The following is a 12,485-nucleotide window of genomic DNA, read 5'->3' on the forward strand; positions in this document are numbered from 1 at the left end:
GCTTTATATAATATATTTGTTGACAGCCTCCTGTTGTGCAATTTCCTCTAACTCCAAAGATATTTCTTAGATCAAATCCAAGGTTATTATTTAGGAAAAGAAAGCACACACTTTTCTTTTAGAAAAATGGATAATTCCTTCACTGTCCCAGTTCCATTTCTGGTAGTGAGAGAATAAAAAGGCTGGGCAAAGAGAAGGGCAGTAAGAGGTGGCAGGTGGACTTGGGTCAGAGTGGACAGCAGATGTAGTGTTGGAGAGCAAGCCCATGGCAAGAGCAGGCCCCTCCTTCTTCTTGCTTTCTCTTCAAGCCTTAAAAGACATTCTTTTAGTTTTTCAGATAGTAATCTATTTAAGCCACTTCATAATTTTATGAGATAGATGCTATTTTTAGTTTTTTTTTCAGATAAGCCACCTGATATTTATCAACTTTAAGCACCTTGTCCAACATAATTCCAAAGTTGAGATGAATCTTTAACGAGTATTCCCAGTAGTTAAAAACTGCCAAAGTGAATGTTATTAGATACTCTCTGCCAAATATTGATATTTAGTAAGTAGTTGGATACATGTATCTCGGTTTCAAAGGAAATGTTTGGGCTACAAATATAAATTTAGGAGCCAGTCATGGAACAGAATGAGAGCACTTATGAATTAATATAGGTAGAAAATAAAGAGATTATATCTAGAGACAATACTGCCCTTGTGTCAGAGGTTGCTTTTGAATTCTGACTCTATTTCTTAACCATTAGAATAAACTTGGATATGATACATACTACTCTAAAAATTAAATTGTGAGAGGCAGCATATTAAAAGTGTTAAGAACATAGATTTCCAGCTCTGCCACTGTGTGAAGGTAAACAAATTATTTAAATTTTCTAAGTATCATTTTTCCTCATCCACAAAATGGAAAAAAATAATTATAGTTACTTCAGAAGGTTATTTTGAATTTTTATAGAAATTAATATTTAGTGAATTTATGCTATTTATTAAGTCCCTGTAAATTCTAATATTTTTCTTTAATGTAATTGGTAAGAGTACTTACCACATACCCTTAAGAAATAAATAAAATAAAGCATATATAAGTACTAAATAAATATTAACTCTTTTTTGGAAAGGGCTCAAATGCACCCAATCTCCCTCAGCTTGACCACCAGGTCCTCTGTGGTCTCCACCTTGACACTGGCCGTGTGCTGAGGTGGGTCTTCCAAGCTAATCACAGAGAACTTGGAGGTCAGGTCCATGCCCATGTCCCCAGCCTTGATCACCTCGATCTTCTTCTTGGCTTTCGTGATGTTGGGCAACGTATCACAGTGGGGCTCGTTGAGCTACAGGTCAGCAGTCACCACACCAGGCAGCTTCAGGAGCAGGGTCTCCAGGCCTCCATCGATCTCCTGCTCCCCTTTCACCTTGTCCCCTTCCAGCGTCACCTGGGAGATGAATGTGCCCTGTGGCCAGTCCAGAAACCCAGCTGTCATCTGCCCTGCCTGGTTACAATTATCATCGATGGCCTGCTTGCTCAGGTCTACCTTCCCCTTCTCTGCCAGTTTGGCCAGGACCCAGGCCACCTGCAGGGGACCCAGGAGATCTGCCTATGCAGCCCGCACCTCCACGTGGATGCCTTGACCTGCACCCATGGCCAGAGTGGTGCAGATGGTCTCCTGGCACTGGGAAGGCCCGCAGCTGACGGCAATGATTTCCTTCACCAGCTTTTTCTCCTTGAGCTGCACGGCCTCCTCCACGGCTATCTAGCAGAAGGGGTTCATGGAGCGCTTCACGCAGTCTGACCGCACCCGTCCTGTCGGGCTTCACCAGGATCTACTCAGCCGGGAGGGAACTGGCAGGGTCAGGGGGAAGCAGGCGAGAAGGCAGGTGTGGGGGTAGGGGGTGGCTGAGACGCCAAGCCTCGCCCAGGCTGGATGGGGCCCAGAGGGATGTGGAAAGGGGCAGGACCTTGTCCAGGGTCCCACAGCTTCAGGGACAGAGAGGGTTAGAATTCACAGGTGGGTGGAGGCCACCTTTGCACTCAGACATTCACTGAGCACCAGGGACATCTGACATGCTCGTCCTACTCTGTGGCTGCTCCTTGGGCCTGAAAGAGTGTTTCACATTTTTTTCTTTACCATAACCCATAGCAAGAGGCACATTTTACAATATTCCCAAGTGTATTATAAATGCACACATACATTTATATAGAAACTTAAATACCACGGCAATATGAGGTTCGATGATGAATTCTAACCCTTGCATTATACACCTTACCCTGACATTTTCTATTCTTTTTTTCAAATTAATTAATTATTTTTTTAACATCTTTATTGGAGTATAATTGCTTTACTTTGTGTTAGTTTCTGCTGCATAACAAAGTGAATCAGTTATATGTATACATATATCCCCATATCCCTTCCCTCTTGCAACTTGCTCCCTCCCACCCTCCCTATCCCACCTCTTTAGGTGGTCACAAAGCACCCAGCTGATCTCCCTGTGCTATGCGACTACTTCCCACTAGTTATCTATTTTACATTTGGTAGTGTATATGTGTCCAAGCCACTCTTTCACTTCCTCCCAGCTTACCCTGCCTCCTCCCCGCGTCCCTAAGTCCATTCTCTATGTCTGTGTCTTTATTCCTGTCATGCCCTTAGGTTCTTCAGAACCACTTTTTTTTTTTAGATTCCATATGTATGTGTTAACATACGGTATTTGTTTTTCTCTTTCTGACTTACTTCACTCTGTCTGACAGATTCTAGGTCCATCCACCTCACTACAAATAATTCCATTTTGTTTATTTTATAGCTGAGTAATATCCCATTGTATATATGTGGCATGTCTTCTTTATCCGTACATCTGTCAATGGACTTGGGTTGCTTCCATGTCCTGGCAAATGTAAATAGTGCTGCAATGAACACTGTGGTACATGACTCTATTTGAGTTATAGTTTTCTCAGGGTATATGCCCAGTAGCAGGATTGCTGGGTCATATGGTAGTTCTATATTTGTTTTTTTTTAAGGAAACTCCATAATGTTCTCCATAGTGGCTGTATCAATTTACATTCCCACCAACAGTGCAAGAGGGTTCCCTTTCCTCCATATCCTCTCCAGCATTTATTGTTTGTAGAGTTTTGATGGTGGTCATTCTGACTAGTGTGAGGTGATACCTCATTGTAGTTTTGATTTGCATTTCTCTAATGATTAGTTATGTTGAGCATCCTATCCTGTGTTTGCTGGCAATCTGTATATCTTCTTTAGAGAAATGTCTATTTAGTTCTTCTGCCCATTTTTGTATTGGGTTTTTGCTTTTTATATTAAGCTGCATGAGCTGCTTGTATATTTTGGAGATTAATCCTTTGTCAGTTGCTTCCTTTGCAAATATTTTCTCCCATTCTGAGGGTTGTCTATTCATCTTGTTTATGGTTTCCTTTGTTGTGAAAAAGCTTTTAAGTTTTATTCAGTCCCATTTGCTTATTTTTGCTTTTATTTCCATTTCTCTAGGAGGTGGGGCAAAAAAGATCTTGCTGTGATTTATATCATAGAATGTTCTGCCTATGTTTTCCTCTAAGAGCTTTATAGTGTCTGGCCTTACATTTAGGTCTTCAATCCATTTTGAGTTTTTTTTTTTTTTGGTATGGTATTAAGGAGTGGTCTAATTTCATTCTTTTACATGTATCTGTCCAGTTTTTCCAGCACCATTATTGAAGAGGCTGTCTTTTCTCCATTGTATATTCTTGCCTCCATTATCAAAGATAAGGTGACCATATGTGCATGGGTTTATCTCTGGGCTTTCTATCCTGTTCCATTGAACTATATTTCTGTTTCTGTTCCAGTACCATACTCTCTTGATTACTGTAGATTTGTAGTATAGTCTGAAGTCACTGAGGCTGATTCCTCCACCTCTGTTTTTCTTTCTCAAGATGGCTTTGGCTATTCGGGGTCTTTTGTGTTTCCATACAAATTGTGAAATTTTTTGTTCTAGTTCTGTGAAAAATGCCACTGGTAGTTTCACAGTGATTGTATTGAATCTGTAGATTGCTTGGGGTAGTATAGTCATTTTCACAATGTTGATTTTTTCAAATCCAAGAACATGGTATATCTCTCCATCTTTTTGTTTCATCTTTAATTTCTTTCATCAGTATCTTATAGTTTTCTGCATACAGGTCTTTTGTCTCCCCAAGGAGGTTTATTCCTAGGTATTTTATTCTTTTTGTTGCAATGGTAAATGGGAGTGTTTCCTTAATTTCTCTTTCAGATTTTTCATCATTGGTGTATATGAATGAAAGAGATTTCTGTGCATTAATTTTGTATCCTGCCACTTTACCAAATTCATTGATTAGCTCTAGTAGTTTTCTGGTAGCATCTTTAGGATTCTCTATGTATAGTACATGTACCTGCAAACAGTCAAAGCTTTACTTCTTCTTTTCCAATTTGGATTCCTTTTATTTCTTTTTCTTCTCTGATTGTTGTGGCTAAAACTTCCATAACTGTGTTGAATTATAGTAATGAGAGTGTGCAACCTTGTTTTGTTCCTGATCTTAGTGGAAATGGTTTCTTTTTTTCACCATTGAGAATGACGTTGGCTGTGGGTTTGTCATATATGACCTTTATTATGTTGAGGTAAGTTCCCTCTATGCCTACTTTCTGGACAGTTTTTATCATAAATCAGTGTTATAGTTTGTCAAAAGCTTTTTCTGCATCTATTGAGATTATCATATGGTTTTTATCCTTCAATTTGTTAATATGGCATATCACATTGATTGATTTGCATATATTGAAGAATCTTTGCATTCCTGGGAAAAATCCCACATGATCATGGTGTATGATCCTTTTAATTTGCTGCTGGATTCTGTTTGCTAGTATTTTGTTGAGGATTTTTGCATCTATATTCATCAGTGATATTGCTTGTAGTTTTCTTTTTTTGTTACATCTTTGTCTTGTGTTGGTATCAGGGTGATGGTGGCCTCGAAAAATGAGTTTGGGAGCGTTCCTCCCTCTGCTATATTTTGGAAGAGTTGGAGAAGGATAGGTGTTAGATCTTCCCTAAATGTTTCATGGAATTCACCTCTGAAGCCATCTGGTTCTGGACTTTTGTTTGTTGGAAGATTTTTAGTCACAGTTTCAATTTCAGTTCTTGTGATTGGTCTGTTCATATTTTCTATTTCTTCCTGGTTCAATCTTGGAAGGTTGTGTTTTTCTAAGAATTTGTCCATTTCTTCCAGGGTGTCCATTTTATTGGCATATAGTTGCTTGTAGTAATTTCTCATGATCCTTTGTATTTCTGTAGTGTCAGTTGTTACTTCTCCTTTCTCATTTCTAATTCTATTGATTTGAGTCTTCTCCCTTTTTATCTTGATGAGTCTGGCTAAAGGTTTATCAATTTTGTTTATTTTCTCAAAGAATCAGCTTTTAGTTTTGTTTATCTTTTCTATTGTTTTCTTCATTTATTTTTCAGTTATTTCTCATGTGATCTTCATGATTTTTTCTGCAAACTTTCTTTGTTGTTGTTGTTCTTTTTCTGTTTGCTTTAGGTGTAAGGTTAGGTTGTTTATTTGATATTTTTCTTGTTTCTTGAGGTAGGATTGTATTGCAATAAACTTGCCTCTTAGAACTGCTCTTGCTGTATCAAATAGGTTTTGGTTATTCATGTTTTCATTGTCATTTGTCTCTAGGTATTTTTTGACTTCCTCTTTGATTTCTTCAGTGATTTCTTGGATATTTAGTAGCATATTGTTTAGCCTCTCTGTGTTTGTAATTTTTACAGATTTTTTCCTGTAATTGATATCTAGTCTCATAGTGCTGTTGTCAGAAAAGATACTTGATATGATTTCAATTTTCTTAAATTAACCAAGGCTTGATTTGTGACCCAAGACACGATCTATCCTGGAGAATGTTCCATGAACACTTGAGAAGAAAGTGTATTTTGTTCTTTTTGGGTGGAATATCCTATAAATATCAATTAAGTCCATCTTGTTTAATGTGTCATTTAAAGCTTGTTTTTCCTTATTTATTTTCATTTTGGATGATGTTTCCATTGGTGAAAGTGGGGTGTTTAAGTCCCCTCCTATGATTGTGTTACTGTTGATTTCCCGTTTTATGGTTGTTAGCATTTGCCTTATGTATTGAGGTGCTCCTGTGTTGGGTGCATAAATATTTAAAATTGTTTTATCTTTTTCTTGGATTGATCCCTTGATCATTACATAGTGTCCTTCTTTGTCTCTTGTAAAAACCTTTATTTTAAAGTCTAATTTTGTGTGATATGAGCATTGCTACTCCAGCTTTCTTTTGATTTCTATTTGGATAGAATATCTTTTTCCATCCCCTCACTTTCAGTCTGTAGGTCTGAAGTAGGTCTCTTTTATTTTTTATTTATTTATTTATTTTTTTTACGGTACGCGGGCCTCTCACTGTTGTGGCCTCTCCCGCCGTGGAGCACAGGCTCCGGACGCGCAGGCTTAGCGGCCATGGCTCACGGGCCCAGCCGCTCCGCGGCATGTGGGATCCTCACGGACCGGGGCACGAACCCGTGTCCCCTGCATCGGCAGGCGGACCCTCAACCACTGCGCCACCAGGGAAGCCCCTGAAGTAGGTCTCTTTTAGATGGAGTATATACAGGTCTTGTTTTTGTATACATTCAGCCAGTCTATATCTTCTGGTTGGAGCATTTAATCCACTTAAATTTAAGGTAATTATTGATTTATATGTTCCTACTGCCATATTCTTAATTGTTTTGAGTTTGTTTTTGTAGTTCTTTTCCGTCTCTTGCGTTTTCTGCTTAGAGAAGTTCCTTTAGCATTTTTTTGTAATGCTGGTTTGGTGATGCTGAATTCTCTTAGCTTTTGCTTGTCTCTAAAGCTTTTAATTTCTCTGTCAAATCTGAATGATATCCTTGCTGGGTAGAGTAATCTTAGTTGTAAGTGTTTCCCTTTCATCACTTTATATGTCCTGCCACTTCCTTCTGGCTTGCAGAGTTTCTGCTGAAAGATCAGCTGTTAATGCTATGGGGATTCCCTTGTATGCTGTTTGTTGCTTTTCCCTTGCTGCTTTCAATATTTTTTCTTTTTATTTAATTTTTGATAATTGTTTAATATATGTCTTGGCATGTTTCTCATTGGATTTATCCTCTATGTGACTCTGTGCTTCCTGGACTTGATCGACAATTTCCTGTCCCATATTAGGGAAGTTTTCAACTATAATCTCTTCAAATAATTTCTCTATCCCTTTCTTTTTCTCTTCTTCTTCCGGGACCCCTATAATTCGAATGTTGGTGTGTTTAATGTCCCATAGGTCTCTGAGACTGTCCTCAATTCTTTTCATTCTTTTTCTTTATTCTGCTCTTCGGTAATTGTTTCCACTATTTTACCTTCCAAGTCACCTAACCATTCTTTTGATTCAGTTATTCTGCTATTGATTCTTTCTAGTGAATTTTTAATTTCATTTATTATGTTGTTCATCATTGTTTGTTTTTTCTTTAGTTCTTCTAGGTCCTTATTAAACGTTTCTTGTATTTTCTCCATTCTACTTCCAAGATTTTGGATCATCTTTACTATCATTACTCTGAATTATTTTTCAGTTAGACTGCCTATTTCCTCTTCATTTGTTTGGTCTGTTGGGTTTTTACCTGGCTCTTTCATGTGCTGCATATTTCTCTGTCTTCACATTTTGTTTAACTTACTGTGCTTTTCTCAGGCTGCAGGTTCGTAGTTCATGTTGCTTTTGGTGTCTGCCCCCAGTGGGTAAGGTATTTTCAGTGGGTCAGGTAGGCTTCCCTGTGGAGGGGACTGGTGCCTGTGTTCTGGTGCATGAGGCTGGATCTTGTCTTTCTGGTGGGCAGGACCACTTCAAGTCTTGTGTTTTGAGGTGTCTGTGAACTTATTATGATTTTTGGCAGCCTTTCTGCTAATGTGTGGTTTTGTGTTCCTGTCTTGCTAATTGTTTCGCATGGGGTGTCCAGCACTGGAGCTTGCTGGTCATTGAGTAGAGCTGGGTCTTTGCATTGAGATGGCAATCTCTGGCTGAGCTCTCACCAACTGATATTAAAAGGGGCTGGGAGGTCTCTGGTGGACCAATATCCTGAACTCTACTCTCCCACCCAGAGGTTCAGGCCTTACAGCCAGCTGGAGCACCAAGCCCCTGCCAGCCACATAGCCTTAGTAAGCTGAGACACCAAGTGGGGAGTAGGAAAAATAGTGTCACATACTTTCCTCACCAATTCTTGGATACTTATTTGGAAAAAAATGACAAAAATATAAATAAAAGATTATGCACAATACCTTGAAGGAAGCCTGTGCCTGTGTGGGGCCCTAGATCTTATGCATCATTAGCTTCATTGTCCATCAGCCTCTGGGAGATAACCAAGCAGAAGACAGGGATGAGAGTCCTCTGGCACAGGCCACAGCAATTACAGGCAGTGTGATGCCCAACAGAGGGAGATACAAGAGGCAGCTGCTGAGGAGAGCTGGAATCAGACCATGTATAAATTTATAATCCATGACAAGGAATCTTCACAACAAAGTCAATGACCTTCTTGACAGCCATAATTGCATGCAGCTCCCCCATCTTCCTTCTGCAGCAACCCTATTAACTTGTTTCTAATAAAATATTTTACATGGTGATTACTATGCCATGCATAACCAGATACATTCTTAATTTATTACATTCTTTTACATAAACAAGCATAATCATAGTTTGTGTAAATGAATAATTCTTCCCTCACTTCAAGATCTATCCTTTTGATAACTCCTGAAAGGCATAGACAAGTGGCTCAAAAACAAAACTGACATTTTAAATATCCTTTGACCTTGCCATGAACTTCAGTATATTTTTATTCTCTTGATTCTTTCAATTGAATCACTTCAGATATTTAAATGAAGTTTGTTTTAGTTGATGCATAATTCATTGAAAATATCCAATGTATGATGACATATTGAATTTAAAATATTTTAGACCTTTCACTTTTCCTTTTATGTCTAATGTTTGCTTTAATAAATATTCTACCTTTTTCCATACATAATAAGTGATCTCCATTTCCAGTTTACAGATTTGGCTGGATTAAATGTCATCTTCTGCAACCTTATATTTGGTAGTTTTGAAAATCTTTTCCCAAATTGGATAAATTTTTAACTTCAAAACACTTTTGAAAAACTTCTCTTCAATGTCAGTTTCAGTGTGTTTCCATTGGGTGTATTTTTTTTTTGAAAGGATTTACACAGGAAGGATTTTTTTATCCTGTGACTGAAGTTGTTAGCCTTGATGGCTCTTGCTGAACTCCTTACCACAGAACAATGTCTCTTTACAACTGATGAGAGAAGCTAGCTTATTTGTCTAGAGACATCTATGAGTTTTCATTACTTAATACTCATCTAAATGCATACTCTCTAAGTAAAAGTCCAGGAAATTTGATTTTATTCCTAAATAGATAACACTGTAATCAAAGGTTGACAAGAAATTCCTAGGAGGTTTTCAAAAAACACCTTGAAGTAACCAGCTCCTTGGATTTAGCCCACTGAGAGCATAATTTCTGTGCAACTTGGTAAACAACTCCTTGGATTTATTCCAAAGAGAGCATAATTTCTGTGCAACTTGAAAAGTGTGAGCACTTCTACTCTTCTCCAGGCATGATTATTAGTGCAGGGATTGATACCAGAAGGATATAGAAGCCAGAGGTGAATTGAGAATACATGAAATCTAGAGAAGAGGAAAATGTGTCTACCTCTAGGTTTTCCTTGCCTGAGTTAAGGGGCACATTTAATTCTGCAAAACTATGAAGTATTTCTGAGTAGCAGAGAGCTTTTGGATTCAAGACTTAAGCTATTCCAACTTCTCTGGTATGGTGGTCATAGTACTCCACAGAGAGAACTGATAAAGTGGAATTACATTTGTCTTCAAGATACCATATCTAGAATTTCTCCCCAAATTAACTTTTGAAAATGTAATTAATAAATGGGCTATGAAAGTTAATGACAGGATATTAGAACAAAAAGAATGAGAAAAGAGGTTTATAATAATGGCAAATAACATTGGGTAGGTACTTATGAGTTCTCTTGATGCCAACACTTGGAGAGATATCAAGTGTGATGAACATAAGTATTGGAAAAAGATACCTTTATTATATTTTTGACTCTGTCATTAAGCTAGCTGTGTAACACATTTAAATTTTGTTCTATGGTGGCCTACCTAAAATCAAGATGATAATTCAGTGTTATTCCAAATGTACTCCTTGACATTTTTATTTTTTTTAATTGAAGTATAATTGCTTTACAAGTTTGTGTTAGTTTCTGCTGTACAGCAAAGTGAATCAGCCATACATATACATGTATCTTCTCTTCCTTTTATTTCCTTCCCATTTCGGTCACCACAGAGCATTGAGTAGAGTTCCCTGTTCCATAGAGTCTATTCTCATTAGTTATCTATTTTATACATAGTAGTGTATATATATCAACACCAAGCTCCAAATCCACCCCACTTTGGTAGTCATACATTTGTTCTCTATATCTTTGTCTCTATTTCTGCTTTGCAAATAAGTTCATCTGCACCAGTTTTCTAGATTCCACACATATACATTAATATATGATTTTTTTCTCCTTCTGACTTACTTCACTCTGTATGACACACTCCAGGTCCATCCACGTCTCTACAAATGACCCAATTTCATTCCTTTTTATGTCTGAGTAATATTCCATTGTATATATGTATCACATCTTCTTTATCCTTTCCTCTCTTGATGGACATTTAGGTGACTTCCAGGTCCTGGCTATTGTAAATAGTGCTGCAATGAATGTTGGAGTGCATGTATCTTTTGCAATTATGGTTTTCTCAGGGTGTATGCCCAACAGTGGGATTTCTCGGTCATATGGTAGTTCTACTTTTAGTTTTTTAAGGAACCTCCATACTGTTCTCTATAGTGGCTGCATCAGTTTACATTCCCACTAACAGTGTAAGAGGGTTCCATTTTCTCCAGAGCCTCTCCATCATTTATTGTTTGTAGATTTTTTTGATGATGGCCATTCTGACCAGTGTGAGGTGATATCTCATTGTAGTTTTAATTTGCATTTCTCTAATAACTAGTGATGTTCAGTGTCTTTTCATGTGTTTGTTTGCCATCTGTATGTTTTCTTTGGAGAAATGTCTATTTAGGTCTTCTGCCCATTTTTTGATTGGGTTGTTGTTTTTTTGATATTGAGCTGCATGAGATGTTTATATATTTGGAGATTAAACCCTTATCAGTTGTTTTATTTGCAAATATTTTCTCCCATTCTGAGGGTTTTCTTTTCATCTTGTTTTTGGTTTCCTTTGATGTGCAAAAGCTTTTGTTTCATTAGGTCCCATTTGTTTATTTTTATTTCCATTTCTCTAGGAGATGTGTCAAAAAGGATCTTGCTGTGATTTATGTCATAGAATGTTCTGCTTAGGTTTCTCTCAAAGTGTTTTACAGTGTCTGGCCTTACATTTAGGTCTTTAATCCATTTTGAGTTTATTTTTGTGTATAGTGTTAAGGAGTGTTCTAATTTCATTCTTTTACATGTAGCTGTCCAGTTTTCCCAGCACCTCTTATTGAAGAGGCTGTCTTTTCTCCATTGTGTACTCTTGCCTCCTTTATCAAAGATAGGGTGACCATATGTGCATGATTTTATCTCTGGGCTTTCTATCCTGTTCCATTGATCTATATTTCTGTTTTTGTGCCAGTACCATACTGTCCTGATTACTGTACCTTTGTGGTATAGTCTGAAGTCAGGGAGCCTGATTCCTTCACCTCTGTTTTTCTTTCCCACGATTGATTTGGCTATTTGGGGTCTTTTGTGTTTCCATACAAATTGTAAAATTTTTCATTCTAATTCTTTGAAAAATGACATAGGTAATTTGATAGGGATTGCATTGAATCTGTATATTGCTTTGGGTAGTATAATTCTTTTCATAATATTGACTCTTCCTATTGAAGAACATGGTATATCTCTCCATCTGTTTATGCCATCTTTGATTTCTTTCACCAGTATCCTATAGTTTTCTGAGTACTGGTCTTTTGCCTCTTTAGGTAGGTTTATTCCCAAGTATTTTATTCTTTTTGTTGTAATGGTAAATGGGATTGTTTCCTTAATATCTCTTTCTGATCTTTTGTTGTTAATGTATAGGAATGCAAGAGATTTCTGTTCATTAATTTTGTATCCTGCAACTTTACCAAATTCATTGATTAGCTCTACTAGTTGGTGGTATCTTTAGGATTAGCTCTGGTGGTATCTTTAGGATTCTCTGTATATAGTATCATGTCATCTGTAAACAGTGACAATTTTACTTCTTCTTTTCCAATTTGAATTCACTTTATTTCTTTTTCTTCTAATTGCCATGGCTAAGACTTCCAAAACTACATTGAATAATAGTGGTGAGAGTAGATATCCTTGTCTTGTTCCTGATCTTAGAGGAAATGCTTTTGGTTTTTCACCATTGAGAATGATGTTTGCTGTGGGTTTATCCTCTATGGCCTTTATTATGTTGAGGTAGGTATTCTCT

At 37.4% G+C, this 12,485-nt stretch overlaps 1 pseudogene across 1 annotated transcript; it reads right to left on the minus strand.

Annotated features, from left to right (window-relative positions):
* Positions 1–1,115: 1,115 nt before the first annotated feature.
* On the minus strand, positions 1,116–8,540 carry LOC309835128 (electron transfer flavoprotein subunit beta-like; annotated as a pseudogene). Its single transcript has 2 exons — positions 8,484–8,540; positions 1,116–1,812 (listed from the first exon to the last, which is right to left on the minus strand). The product of its transcript is annotated as an electron transfer flavoprotein subunit beta-like (transcript).
* Between the last annotated feature and the right edge of the window lie 3,945 nt (positions 8,541–12,485).

Source organism: Grampus griseus, assembly GCF_964374135.1.
Source record: "Grampus griseus genome assembly, chromosome: 17".
Taxonomy (NCBI): Eukaryota; Metazoa; Chordata; class Mammalia; order Artiodactyla; family Delphinidae; genus Grampus; species Grampus griseus.